The following is a 12,541-nucleotide window of genomic DNA, read 5'->3' as shown; positions in this document are numbered from 1 at the left end:
TGAAGTAAGAAAGCGAAAAGTAAAACAGTTCTGTCTTAAAAGTTTTCTTTACATTGTTTTACTTAGCTATTAGGTACAGTTACATTTAAACAGGCCAATTTTCACATCGTTTTCTAACGCATCACCACCACTAGGGGAAAAACCTGCCGACATTAAGTACACAACAACAAATGTATAATAAAAGCCGTCTGAAGATGAAACTGCGGTTCGAAACCGGTAAAGGCTGTTTGTGCATACAAATGGCATCGTTACAATGGCTGGTTGCTGATTCCTCCTTTTCAAGAGTAAGATTTTTTTTTCCAAAAGATCTGAGCATGGAATCTATCTTCTCCATTCTTAATTTATGTCATTATCCACGCCTGAATCGCTCTGGCTAGAAGCTGCTATAATGGAAGGTTCTGTCGCGTAGCCACACGAACTTTTCGCTTGTTTAAGTGCAATAATTAACATTTATTTATGCTGCGTCAGCAGCAAATCTTTACATCATCTGCAAGTCTCTCTGCGTTTCGCAGTAAGTCAGTAACAATGCAACCTTCCTGCATGTTAACACAGTTTCGCATTCTGGTAGAAGTGAAGAGAGAGCAGAGAGAATATACAAATGTCGTTCGTCTTTCTACATCTATGTACACGTATATCTCAGTGACATCCTCTCGTAGGTCAAACTAATCTGTAGCCATACGTGCTGAGCTTCTCTGCATGCGTTCAACTCTTACCAGTCCTATTAAGTACAGGTCCTACACACCTGAGCAAATATTCAGCGAATCGTTGTACGAGCTATTTGTGAGCAATCTCCTTTGTATGCTGATTGCATTTCCCTAGTATTCTACCAACAAACCAAAGTCTGCCACCTGCGTTGCCCACGATGGGGCCTATGTGATCGTTCCACTTCGTATCCCTACTAAGTTACAGCCAAGTAATTGCGTGATTTTTCAGATTCGAACTGTTACGTTCATAGGACACTACTTTTTTTTATTTTGTGAAGTGCACAGTTTCACATTTTTTATTTAAAGCAAGCTGCCAACATTGCATCACTTTGATGTCTTATCAATGTTTGACTGAATATTTGTGCAGCTTCGTTCAGTCTGAAGTTCGTCACAGATAACTGGATCATCTGCGAAAAGTCTGAGGTCCACAAGTTCATTGATACAGAATATGAACAACAAGGAACCCATTACGCCCCGCTGGAGTAAACGCGAAGTTACTTCTATATCTGTCGATGATTCTCCATCCAATGCGTGCTGCGTCCTCCCTACGCAGAAATGTTCAATCGAGTCACAAATTTCGTCTGATACCCCTTATGATCGTACTTTTAACAATAAGCTTAGGTATGGTACTGAGTCAAATGCTTTTCGGAAATCGAGAAATATTGCATCCACCTGACTGCATTGATCCATGTCTTTCAGAGAAACGCGAGTTGGGTTTTATATGATCTATGTTTTCAAAATCAATACCAATTGACATGAGGAGGTCGTTTTGCTCGAGATACGTCGTTATATTTGAGCTCAGAATGTGTTCTAAGATTATGCAACAAATGGATGTCAGGAATATTGCACAGTAGTTTTGTGGATCACTTCTGCTACCTTTCTTATAGACAGGTATGACCGGAGTGTTTTTTTTTTTTCATTTTTTCTGGGCCTGCTGGGCACAGATTTTTGTTCAAGCGATCTACGATGGATGTAACAGCAGAGGGCCTAACTCAGCTGGGTATAGAATCTGATAGGGATTCCATCGGACACTGGGGTTTGTTCAATTTTAACGATTTCAGCTGTTTCTCAGGACCATTTACACTAATACCTACTTCACTAACCTTTTCAGTCCTCGTCAGGGGACACCACCTTACAGTTGTACTATCCGTGCGGGCGAGGAGGTTCGAGTGCTCTGGATCCTGAGGGCTATGCCGGCGGTATCTTAGGTACCAGCAGTGTCACCCATGCCAGATTGGCTGAGGGGAGGACCAGATGAAGTGTCCTTTTCATATATCCCAGGCCTGTCCTTACCCTGTCCTTTCCTGCCATTTCAAATCATAATAAAGGGTAGGGGGGACTCTTAGGCGTAGGGAAGCCAGGCACCCTAGGGGACTAAACCCTTAAAACAAAATCGGGCAAGTCTGGAGGCTCTTAGGTGGCAGCCCCACCACCAGACTAGGGAGCTGTGGCCCAATCACCGGCACTCCCAAAAACGAATGATTAAAGAATTAAAGAAACAGCAGAAAAGAACAGCCGGACAGACTCAAATATGACGACCTTTGGCATGAAAAGGACAACGAAAATACGTTTCTGGAATATTAGAACATTGAGAAGCCAGCAGACTGAAACGGGCTTTTTTTTTTTTTTGGTCATCAGTCTACTGACTGGTTTGATGCGGCCCGCCACGAATTCCTTTCCTGTGCTAACCTCTTCATCTCAGAGTAGCACTTGCAACCTACGTCCTCAATTATTTGCTTGACGTATTCCAATCTCTGTCTTCCTTTACAGTTTTTGCCCTCTACAGCTCCCTCAAGTACCATGGAAGTCATTCCCTCACGTCTTAGCAGATGTCCTATCATCCTGTCCCTTCTCCTTATCAGTGTTTTCCACATATTCCTTTCCTCTCCGATTCTGCGTAGAACCTCCTCATTCCTTACCTTATCGGTCCACCTAATTTTCAACATTCGTCTATAGTACCACATCTCAAATGCTTCGATTCTCTTCTGTTCCGGTTTTCCCACAGTCCTTGTTTCACCACCAGACGTACATCCTCAGAATTTTCTTCCTCAAATCAAGGCCGGTATTTGATATTAGTAGACTTCTCTTGGTCAGAAATGCCTTTTTTGCCATAGCGAGTCTGCTTTTGATGTCCTCCTTGCTCCGTCCGTCATTGGTTATTTTACTGCCTAGGTAGCAGAATTCCTTAACTTCATTGACTTCGTGACCATCAATCCTGATGTTAAGTTTCTCGCTCTTCTCATTTCTACTACTTCTCATTACCTTCGTCTTTCTCCGATTTACTCTCAAATCAGACTGTGTACTCATTAGACTGTTCATTCCGTTCAGCAGATCATTTAATTCTTCTTCACTTTCACTCAGGATAGCAATGTCATCAGCGAATCGTATCATTGATATCCTTTCACCTTGTATTTTAATTCCGCTCCTGAACCTTTCTTTTATTTCCATCATTGCTTCCTCGATGTACAGATTGAAGAGTAGGGGCGAAAGGCTACAGCCTTGTCTTAACCCTTCTTAATACGAGCACTTCGTTCTTGATCGTCCACTCTTATTATTCCCTCTTGGTTGTTGTACATATTGTATATGACCCGTCTCTCCCTATAGCTTACCCCTACTTTTTTCAGAATCTTGAACAGCTTGCACCATTTTATATTGAACGCTTTTCCCAGGTCGACAAATCCTACGAAAGTGTCTTGATTTTTCTTTAGCCTTGCTTCCATTATTAGCCATAACGTCAGAATTGCCTCTCTCGTCCCTTTACTTTTCCTAAAGCCAAACTGATCGTCACCTAGCGCATTCTCAATTTTCTTTTCCATTCTTCTGCATATTATTCTTGTAAGCAGCTTCGATGCCTGACTGTTAAGCTGATTGTGCGATAATTCTCGCACTTGTCAGCTCTTGCCATCTTCGGAATTGTGTGGATGATGCTTTTCCGAAAGTCAGATGGTATATCACCAGACTCATATATTCTACACACCAACGTGAATAGTCGTTTTGTTGCCACTTCCCCCAATGATTTTAGAAATTCTGATGGAATGTTATCTATACCTTCTGCCTTATTTGCCCGTAAGTCCTCTAAAGCTCTTTTAAATTCCGATTCTAATACTGGATCCCCTATCTCTTCTAAATCGACTCCTGTTTCTTCTTCTATCACATCAGACAAACCTTCACCCTCATAGGGGCTTTCAATGTATTCTTTCCACCTATCTGCTCTCTCCTCTGCATTTAACAGTGGAATTCCCGAGCACTCTTAATGTTGCCACCGTTGCTTTTAATGTCACCAAAGGTTATATTTTGACGAAAGTTCAGTCTTGATCACTCATGTATGTTTTAATGATATAGGTAACCGGTTTCGGTTCTTTCTACAGACCATCATCAGACCTGTGGATAAATTTTAAGAAATACTAGATACCAATCTTTAAATAAAATGAAAGTGTCTAATGTCAAAATTTAACAAGATAAGATAAAATTAATTATACCCATGGCTCCCTTAGGATAGTAGGCGGAGCTCTCCTCGCTGCTACGCAGTCAACTGATGGTTTGAGTGCTGAGCACGAGCTTAAATATGCAGAGGCTCCGCCTACTTCCTGTCACACTACTTCACAACTGCCAATCAGCGTTCATAATATGACGCCATCGTCAAAGTATAAAAGTAGGAAATACACTAATAACATAAAATTGATTCATTTAAATGTCTGATTAAAAGATAGTTAGTATGTCTACAGCTCATTTATATTTTGGATAAAAACAGTGAACTACGATGTGTAACAGTTGTGCCCTCTATGGGCAACCTTAGTACTATTACAGTGCCGGTTACATCAAAGATGTGAAAGTCTTTGGCGTTGTGGTATATATCGATTATACTGAGTCGCCTGCATCATAATTGCATCTTTGTTGGATGCTGCATACTCGTCTTACTTTAACTGCAGTTTTTATAGCAATATTCTTTATAGTTGTAGGGTAGCAGCCAAGAGTACGTTCCACATTATGTATATCTGAATAACTGATGAGACTGCTGATTAAATTGTTTAATCATCGATCTAAAATTTCTTATAATAATCAATGTCAATTTAATATTTTTTTAATATGTTGTGCTGTATACATACAAGCAATGTATGTAAAATATACAGCACAACATATAAAAAAAATATTAAATTGACATTGATTATTATAAGAACTTTTAGCTCAATGAGTGATCAAGACTGAACTTTAGTCAAAATATAACAATTAATTGATCACTGCTTTCCAAAAATGTTTACCAAAATTCACCAAAGGTTGTTTTGACTTTCCTGTATGCTGAGTCTGTCCTTCCGACAATCATATGTTTTTCGATGTCTTCACATTTTTCCTGCAGCCATTTCGTCTTAGCTTCCCTGCACTTCCTATTTATTTCATTCCTCAGGGCTTGTATTTCTGTATTCCTGATTTTTCCCGGAACATGTTTGTACTTCCTCCTTTCATCAATCAACTTAAGTATTTCTTCTGTTACCCATGGTTTCTTCGCAGCTACCTTCTTTGTACCTATGTTTTCCTTCCCAACATCTGTGATGGCCCTTTTTAGAGATGTCCATTCCTCTTCAACTGTACTGCCTACTGCGCTATTCCTTATTGCTGTATCTATAGCGTTAGAGAACTTCAAAGGTATCTCGTCATTCCTTAGTACTTCCGTATCCCTACTTCTTTGCGTATTGATTCTTCCTGACTAATGTCTTGAACTTCAGCCTACTCTTCATCACTACTATATTGTGATCCGAGTCTATATCTGCTCCTGGGTACGCCTTACAGTCCAGTATCTGATTTCGGAATCTCTGTCTGACCATGATGTAATACAAGCGGCTCCTAGTGAAATTGCGTGGTTACGGAATATTGTCTCAGTTATGAGACTGGATTTGTGATTTCCTGTCAGAGAGGTCACAATTCGTAGTAGTTGATGGAAAGTCATCGAGTAAAACAGAAGTGATTTCTGGCGTTCCCCAAAGTAGTGTTATAGCCTCTTTGCTGTTCCTTATCTATATAAACGATTTTGGAGACAATCTGAACAGCCGTCTTCGGTTGTTTGCAGATGACGCTGTCGTTTATCGACTAATAGTCATCAGAAGACCAAAACAAATTGCAAAACGATTTAGAAAAGATATCTGAATGGTGCGAAAAGTGGCAGTTGACCCTGTGGTCATCCACATGAGTGCTAAAAGGAACTCGGTTACATGATAAATCAGTCTAATCCAAAAGCCATAAATTCAACTGAATACCTAGGTATTACAATTACGAACAACTTATATTGGAAGGAACACATAGAAAATGTTGTCGGGAAGGCTAACTAAAGGCTGCGTTTTATTGGCAGGACACTTAGAAAATGTAACAGACCTACTAAGGAGACTGCCTACACTACGCTTGTCCGCCCTCTTTTAGAATACTGCTGCGCAGTGTCGGAACCTTACCAGATAGGACTGACGAAGTATGTCGAAAAAGTTCAAAGAAAGGCAGCATGTTTTGTATAAACGCGAAATATGGGAGAGAGTGTCACAGAAATGATACAGGATTTGGGCTGGAAATCGTTAAAAGAAAGGCGTTTTTAGTTGCGACGGAATCTTCTCATGAAATTCCAATCACCAACTTTCTCCTCCGAATGCGAAAATATTTTGTTGACACCGACCTACATAGGGAGGAACAGTCATAATAAGGGAAATCAGAGCTCGTACGGAAATATATAGGTGTTCATTCTTTCCGCGTGCTATACGATGAACCCTTTGTCAGGCACTTAAATGTGATCTGCAGAGTATCCATGTAGATATAGATGTAGAAAGGAAATGACGAGTTACAGGTTGGACATTCTCGGGATTAGTGAAGTGGGATGGCTAGAATTTGTAGAAATCCAAACACAAGATGGATTCACCTTTTTATACTCTGGACCCTCTGGAGAGGGCGCAAAGCACAGAAATGGAGTTGGACTTTTGTTAACCAAAGGAGCGAAAAAGGGCCTTATGGAATGGAAACCAGTTTCAGTCATATCGTGCTATGCTCCTACAGAAACCCCAGATACTAACAAAAAAAACAGTTTTACCTCTCCTTAAATGACACCATTAAAAGTACCAGTAAGAGAGACATCTTGATTATCATGGGAGACCTAATTGCAAAAGTCAGAAAGAACAATGAAAGCGTAGAGCATGTAAAGGGAGTCCATGATGTTGGAGAAATGAATGAAAATGGGGATTTGTTTTCAAATTTCTGTGCCAGTCACGATTGAGGGATTGGAGGTACATTATTCTCATACAAGAATTGCTGTAAGGTTACATGGGTATCCCCTTATCACAGCACGGAAAACCAAATTGATCATATAGCTAATTAGAAGGTCGCTGATGAATGTGAGAAATAAACGTGGGGCTGATGTTGGCAGTGAGCACCACCTTATTGTTGCAAATTTTAGACTAAAAATCATGGCTACGAATAGAAAGTTCAAACAACGGAACAAAAAATATGATGAGGGAGAACTTAGAATAACAGCAAAACACGAATCTTTCTGTATTGAGCTAAGGAAATACTACGAGGCACTCCAAGAAGTACAGGAAAATGATGAATATAGTGTTGATGATACATAGATTAAGGATGTCTGTTGCAATGTGAGCAAACAGGTCCTTGGCTTTAAAAACCTTTTGAAGAACGATTGGATGTCTGAGCGCACATGGAATTTGATCAGCTGTAGGAAGGAGATTAAGACAAAATTAAATATGAGTAAAACAAGACAGTAGAAAACTCGAATGCAAGATGAGTAGGCAGCTACTGACTCTCAAATAAAGAGGAGTGTGAGGAATGATACAAGTAGATGGATGAGCAAGCGGTGAGAGCAGAGAGAGCCACAGCAAGGGGTGATGCAAAAGAAGTGTACCGAAACACTAGAATGTTGTCCGAAAAAGGTTTTAACAAGAACAGACCTGTGAAAAGCAAGGAGGGTCGGCTTTTGGCGACAGAAGAAGACCAACTTAGAAGATGGAGAGAACATTTTTCTGAAGTCTTAAACAGAGAGCAACCTGAATAGTGGGAGGGGCAATGAAATTTTCCAGATGCCAGTGACAGAATCAATGTAAACACACCAATTAAGACTGAAATTAAAACAGCTCTCAAAGAATGGGAAGGCTCCAGGAATGGATAATATTGGACCAGAGGTGCTAAAAGCAGACATTGACACCACCGTAAATCTACTGCATCCATTGTTTGAGAAGATATGGTCAGAAGAGAGAATACCAAAGGATTGGAAAGAAGGGCTGATTATTAAGCTGCCAAAGAAAGGGGAGACTACCAGCTGTAATAACTGGCGAGGCATGACCCTCCTATCTGTACCAAGTAAAGTACTCTGTAGATTGATGCTAAATCGTATCAAGGACTCAGTCGAGACACGACTCAGAAAAGAGCAAACTGCGTTTAGAGAGCACAGAAGTTGTGTCGATCTCATCAGCACACTGCATATAATGCTTTAGCAGAGTGCAGATTGGCAGAACACACTCTACCTTACATTTATTGATTCTGAAAAGGCATTTGACTCTCTTAATAGGAGAGTTATATGGCATACCTTGGAAGAATATGAAATACCATCAAAGATACAAGGAATAAGTATTATTAAAGCCATGTATGATGGATATGAATGTAAGGTGCTACACAGTGGGAAACGTACTGAATCCATCCAAACAAATTCTGGGGTGAGGCAGGGATGTATTCTGTCACCTACCTTGTTCTTGTTGGTACGGGACAACGTAATGAAAAGAGTTGTTGATGGTAGGAGAAGAGGTGTTCAGTGGGCAATGCAAGAGAGGCTTAAAGACCTTGACTTTGCTGACGATATCTACCTGCTCTCGCAAAGATTGCGTGACATGGAAGAAAAGTTGGAAAGACTGAAACAGGAAGCAAAAATTGCAGGACTTAAATGTTCAGAAAATAAGGAAATGAGAATGCGATCTGAAAAACAAGCGAAGCTAACAGTGTATGAAAAGGAATTCGAACAAGTTGAAAGGTGTCTGTTGGATTCCTTTCATGTTAATTTCTTAAATCTGTTGTCATTTACGGCATACATTCCACTTCTAAATTTACTGTGGTGTTTCTTACTCTATCTGGGAGGAGACTGAGCAGTGGAACGTGTTACTTTTACACATAATCAAGAACGATGTGTCACATTACTAAACTTTAAAACACAGTTTATATGTAATTCATGTCACACAGTCTCATACGGAACCTACATCCTCTTCCTTTTATATACTGTATATGATAAGATACTGTCATCCCCCTTCCCTTCTGTGTGAAAGAATGAATGACCAAATGTATTTCTAGTTTCATGCTTGATGGTAGCAGACAAGCCTGTCTGCTAGAGAACAGTAGGACCAACGTCGGAAAAGGTAGTTATGCTCTCTAAAAGCAAAGAGGTTTCTGTTCTTAGTATGGTCCTGTCCATCCCTTGTCATGTTGGTATAGGAAGCTGCCTCTCTGGTCACTTCCGTTTTGTATCCGTGAAGCAACCTCGGTAGGGGCCCACGGCAGTCTGTCCGTGGCAAGCGTCTGAAGTGGTAAGATCTCCGGCTAAGCCCGTCTCCGCTAAGTCCGTAGGACAATGGATTTCTTAAGTTCAGCCTAACTGAAAATTTAATCACCTTTATTTCAGGTTTAGATCTAAAATATCTAATGTTATCTTAAATTGCACGCAGTGTAATTCAAGTGCGAAGTTCAGAATATCTTCCAGTAGTTGCTTTGTCACTACTTTGTGAGTAAAGTGGAACCACGTGTTGATGACCCATAACTCTAACTAAGATCATCAATCTTAAATGCGAATGTGCGTGAGATTATAACATCTCGTCTTGACAATATTTTTCAGTACAGCAACTTTTCTTTATGTTCAACCCACGTCGGGTGTACTTTGTGAGACCAGTACCACGTGCTTATACAATTGTTTGACCCATCAGGTTAATAGTAAGACGATAGTAATCAGTTCGAGGTTTTTCTTTTGTAAATTGCGTTTCGATGTAATTTATTTTAATTATCAAAATTATTGTGGAGTTACACTCTTTGTGTAAACCAAGTTGACCACGTGAAGCATGTGGTGTAATCATCAAAGTAGCCCTCAGCTATTCTTTTCAGGAAGATTTCACAGAGAGTTAGTATGAATTTAGTATACCAGTGTGTGGTAATTTCATGACGGTCAGGATTGCGCTACGAACGTAACTTCTTTGGGTGAAAATTGAATCGGTTGGTTGTGGTTAATTTTCTCTTGCATATGTTTCAACGTTCTTCGTGTGTTATTTTATGAATGCAGTGTTGTATGCAGTCTCCCAATCCTGGCCCTATATTTGATGTTTTCCGTAAGATTACAAACTCACATTTTCACAATCCTAAATAAGGCACCAGTTTAGTTATGAATAAAGTTTAGTATGCTGAAATTTTAACGGAACCATGATCAATGTTAAAATAAATGTCCAAATATAAACTGATTTATTTCTTTTTATTTAAATTCTCTTTTTATGTATATATCACCGGTTGTCGTAAGATGACTATTAAAAGATTATAATTAATGTTAGTCTGGTTGGGAATGTGGTAAGCTAGACTGGATACCTGGTGAAACAGTTTCTCAGTAATGCGAGGTTAACTTCCCCAGAGAGCTCACAGCTTTTAACCCGCTTTTATTGTCTTGAATATCAGCACCGCTTTCAGAACAACTTAATTCATCAACATTACAAAGTAGACGCCTTTGCATATCTAGGAAGTACCGTCTGTAAAGGTGGAGGGGCCGAGGACGATGTAAGGAGTCGGATGCGGAAGGCAAATGGAGCCTTTGTACAACTGTATCCTGTCTGGCGTAGTAAGAACGCCTCAAGACGAACCAAGCTACGATTGTTCAACAGCAACGTTAAGTCAGTCCTCCTGTATAGTTGCGAAACATGGAAGGTAACAAACATGATCGTAAACCAGCTGCAAGTCTTCATAAACCGGTGTTTTCGGCAAACTATATATGTGAGGTGGCCAGATGTTGTATCAAATGACGAATTGTGGGAGATGACAAACCAGCGACCAATCCGTGAACGAATAAAGGACAGAAAATGGAGGTGGATTGGTCACACAATACGCGAACAACAAGTAGCTGTTGAAAAGGCAACACTGGATTGGAACTCAGAACGAAAACGTAGACGTGGCCGCCCGAAAAGGACATGGAAAAGAATGGAGGGAGAAGAAGCCCTGCAAGCTGGTAAATCATGGAGTGAAGTGAAATGTTTGGCTGGCAACAGAACCAGATGGAAGGTCTTTACTGCTGCCTTATGATCCAACACAGACAGGAAATAAGTAAGTAAGTCAATCTTTTCAGTGGTACGAGAATGAAGTTGGAGCAATACTACCGGATTTTCCAGTGCAAAGGGACATTTGAAAACAGAGTTAAGCATTTCTGCTATTGTTTTGCTACTCTTAGCTTCAGTTCCAGTCTCAGCAATGAGTGCCTGAACACTAACTTTGGTGCCACTAAGAATCTTTACATACGAACAGGATATATTTGGGGTTTGTGAAGTTTTTGGTAGTAGTAAGTTCCTGTGGGACCAAACTGCTGAGATCATCGGTCCCTAGGCTTACACACTACTTAATCTAACTTAAACTAACTTACGCTGTGGACAACACACACAATCATGCCGAGGGACGACCCCCTCCGACGGGGGGGAGCCACGCGAACCGTGTAAAGCCTCCCCGACCGAGCGGCTACACCCCGCGCGGCGGGGTTTGTGAAAGATCATTTGCAATATTCTGGTGCGGTAGTCACTGAATGCTTCACGGATCGCCAAATGCGTTTTATTCAGCCCTACGTTTTGTTTTATAACTTTTATGCAGTAGTCTCAGTTTCTTTGAGGAATAGCAGTTCGCGCAGAAGAGTTCATGCTTGAAACCACACAAATGTTGCAGATAAATTTTTAGAATGTACTCGTTTACCTCTACGATTTCAGTGGAGCCTCTTTCATTCTACCAGTTTTCTTACCTTCATGCGATCAATGATTTTCGCTGAATATTATAATGCTCAGTAGATAGTAGGAAATTTGTGAAGTTATAGAAAAATACAAGATCTCAGGTTTTGCGAAATATGATGTTATTTTACGGATATTGCATGGCCGAGGATTGAAGGTCGAAATGATGGCACATACCGCTCACCATAGGTCTAAGCACACGAACACAGCCATCGCCTCATCACCTTGCGTCAGAGGATATCTGGACTCGACTGTGAATAAAATGTTTCGCTCAGCTGGCGGCTACACGGTAGCGGAGGCTGTGTGGCGTGGACTTGGCCGTTTTTTAGGTTAGAAGGCCTCGGGAAAGTACGGGGTGGGCTGCAATCTCAAAGGGTGCATGGCAAATACAGGATGTGCTTGGATCAAGGAACAGTCGGAATTGTACTTGTAAATTGTTGTAGTTGTGCTGGGAAAGTCCCTGAGCTTCAAGCGCTAATGGAAATGGAAATGTCGTGTGGCTAGGGCCTCCCGTCGGGTATACCGTTCGCCTGGTGCAGGTCTTTCGATTTGACGCCACTTCGGCGACCTGCGCGTCGATGGGGATGAAATGGTGATGATTAGGACAACACAACACCCAGTCCCTGAGCGGAGAAAATCTCCGACCCAGCCGGGAATCGAACCCGGGCCCTTAGGATTGACAGTCTTAGAAAACACAGAAGCTGAAATCGTTATAGGTACAGAAAGCTGGCTGAAGCCTGAAACAAGTTCTGCAGAAATTTTTACGAAGTCTCAGACGGTGTTCAGGAAAGACAGATTAGGCAGAATTGGTGGTGGGGTGTTTGTGTCTGGCAGTAGTGGTTTGTCTTGTAGTGAAGT

This window comes from Schistocerca cancellata, chromosome 3 (assembly GCF_023864275.1).
Source record: "Schistocerca cancellata isolate TAMUIC-IGC-003103 chromosome 3, iqSchCanc2.1, whole genome shotgun sequence".
In the NCBI taxonomy this organism is placed as follows: Eukaryota; Metazoa; Arthropoda; class Insecta; order Orthoptera; family Acrididae; genus Schistocerca; species Schistocerca cancellata.
The sequence above is the reverse complement of the archived record's forward strand: the minus strand, read 5'-3'. Positions refer to the sequence as shown.